The 2,962-nt window shown below is 39.5% G+C and overlaps 1 long non-coding RNA gene across 1 annotated transcript; it reads right to left on the bottom strand.

Annotated features, from left to right (window-relative positions):
* Positions 1-5: 5 nt before the first annotated feature.
* Positions 6-2,956, bottom strand: LOC111814964. The gene is made up of 3 exons (XR_002819805.1): positions 2,871-2,956; positions 1,483-1,531; positions 6-94 (listed from the first exon to the last, which is right to left on the bottom strand). It is a non-coding gene; the product is annotated as an uncharacterized LOC111814964 (long non-coding RNA).
* Positions 2,957-2,962: the final 6 nt, after the last annotated feature.

The following is a 2,962-nucleotide window of genomic DNA, read 5'->3' as shown; positions in this document are numbered from 1 at the left end:
TCTGGCACAGATGGCAACTCTGGCAGTACAAAGTTGTAGTTTTCTGCAGGTCTGGGAGGGGCTTTTGCAGAGGCTTCGGGCTTGGGTCCAGGACCTAAGTAAATCAGGCAAGTGAAATGTCAGTGGCTCAGATGCCAATATCCTTTGACAGAGTGGGTTTAGGGTGGGAGCCAAAATTTAGATGAAAACATCTACATTTTCTATTTATAGTTGAATACTAGCTGCTGTACTTTCACATAGTGAAAAACAAGTTTAAGGGAAGTCAAAGTTTGGTACATGGGGTCAGGTTCACAGATCATTCATCTAAACAGACTGCTCTTTCACAGAGCTCAACTCCCGTAAGACCCAAGTCCAAAGTGAGGTACTAGTTGTTTATGTAACAAATATTGCTTCCATAAGAACCACTTTTTTAAACCTTGAGGGGGAATGTTTTATGATTTGACATAATGATTTGTTCTGTGTTTATAGTCTTCTAGTTTTATTTTATAGTAAAACCATCCTCTTATCTCCCTACAGTATACTTTTACTTATATTTAAAGTTTTATAACAGGCAAAATTAAATTCCAGCAAGTCAGAACTAAATGAGGGTGGAGCTAAATGGAAAAAAATATGAGAACTTTCTCTACCATGGAGTTCTGGATCTGTATATAAATAAATTCAAGGGCTGACGGGATAGCTCAGTGGACTAAATGCTTGCTTAGGCAAGCACAGGGACTGGGGTTCAATCCCCAGTACAGTCCCACTCCCAGGCATGCTGAGCAGGATACCAAAACCAGGTGTAGTGATGCATGCCTGTAATCCCAGCACTGGGGTGGCTAAAAACAGGAGGATCACTACGAGGCCGAGATGCATAGTGAGAACCTGTACCAAATACATAAACTCAAACTACAGTGTTTTTTAAATGTAAATTTATACTATAACAAAATTAACTGTCTCTAAGCTAAGAAGTATTCCTCTCTGGTTTCTGAAGTGCTGGTAATTGAGTGGATGGCTAAACATTCATGATATGTGCCTATCTGCCCTCTCTTTTTATATTCCACTGTGTGTGGTATTTAGAGTTGGGGTCACTATGTACTTCCAACTATCTCAGGCGGGCCTCAATTCACAATACTTCTGCCTAAATTTTCCAAATGCTGAGATTACAAGCATGTGCCCCCATACATGACTTATACCACCCTACTCTTTTTTTTCTTAAAAAACTAACTTCCAGGTACACTGGAGGTCCTAAGAGCACCAACAAGAACCTGAGGGTGCCTAGAAAGTTAGAAGACAAAAAAATCAGACTAAGTGGAAAGTAGCAGTGATACTACTTGACAGAGTAGGGAACTTGGGTGATATTTTTATGTTCTGAAGGAAGAAATCTTGAGCTCTGTACCAGCCATACTACATTTAGGGAAAGGGCAGGGTACACATGGGTAGCAAGCCATGAATAAGAACAATGAGAAAGCAGCAGAGGATTAAACACTGGGCCTTCTCACTCACCAACAATCTGTGCAGAAGAGACATTCTTATCAGCATTAATGTCATCAACCTGAAACACAAAGATTGTTGCAACAGAAAAAAAGCAATGGCATCACTAGAGGAAGTACTAATAGTGGTGCAGCCCGTGTTTCCCAAGAGCTAAGCTGCTCAGCAAAAGCAACAGAACCTGCCCCAAAGAAAATGCCATTCTACTTCTACACGTTTCCTACCTTCTTTCAAATAAATAGAAATCATGCAGTAATCTAAACTGCTACACAGAGAAAAATTTTTAACACATCCATGATCCCTTTTTTCACCTTTGGGGCAAAGAGAACTAAACCACCCAATATGCCTATCTACAAGAACCAAGTCCTCAAATATTAACGATAATGTTCCACCTTATTCCTACAAACAGGTATGTCATGCTTTAACACAAGCAAGACTAATGCAGGAATAAAACCTCTTAGGTCCAAGGTAAAACACATGAGCTAGAGATAAAAGCCAATGGAAAGAAAATAAGCAAGTGAAGAACACTGAATATTTTAATAAATTATTTACATAGGAAAATCCATAACCATGTATTTTTTCAGAAAAGCATCTGATGAAAACAGGTGTCAAAAAGCATACACCTGGTCAGCGAGATAGCTCAGCAGTCTAATGTGCCTGCTTAGGCAAGCACAGGGGTCCGTGGTTTGATTCCCGTGGGCTGAGCCCACCAAAAACAAAACGAACAAAAAAACCTCCAAGCGTATACTGAGAAACCAAGGCTGGCAGAAAATCTAATTCTAAAGCAAAACTGTTACACAACCACTTGCAGTTCACAACATTACATTAGCTATGTAGGAAGGTTTTAACTGCAAGACTAACATGTGAAATTGATGCCATATCCTGAAATTTGCTAACACCTATTTTAGTTAAAAAAAAAAAAAATCCAATTCCTTTGAGTGTTGAAAACATAAAATGGCAATGTGTTAATTGTTGAAACTGTCCTACTAATCGGTTTTAAAACTGTCTGCTATTTCTCAATAAAATTATTTTTTAAAAAACTTATAAAACTGGTATCTAACTATATTCCAACACTAGGACTATTCCAGCTCAATGTGTCTGCCTTGCTGTTCAAATACATTTAATTGGTTAAGTGTCCTAGCGGGATACTACATCACTGTAAGTGCTGTGGCTCTTTCCTAATCCTGCTTCACTGCAGAAAAAGCACACCCACCAATGCAGCTCCCATTGACACCGCCACCAGCACCGTATGTCCAGGGCAGTGTTGAAGTAATAAAAGAATCCCAAAGCAAGGACAATGCCAATACTAGAGTTGATCAAAACTTTGCCTTCCCTGTGGTCATTATTTTGCTGTCTTCATGTGATTCACTCCTGTTGCTTATGAAAGAGACTCAGACACTTACAGATTCATATGATGGGGGAGTGGCTGGTATCTGAGGTGGATGAATATTTGGAAAAGCCTGGTAAGTCCCCACTGGCAATCCATTGAAATCTG

Source organism: Octodon degus, unplaced genomic scaffold, assembly GCF_000260255.1.
Source record: "Octodon degus isolate 3935 unplaced genomic scaffold, OctDeg1.0 scaffold04406, whole genome shotgun sequence".
NCBI classification, from domain to species: Eukaryota; Metazoa; Chordata; class Mammalia; order Rodentia; family Octodontidae; genus Octodon; species Octodon degus.
The sequence above is the reverse complement of the archived record's forward strand: the minus strand, read 5'-3'. Positions and strand labels throughout refer to the sequence as shown.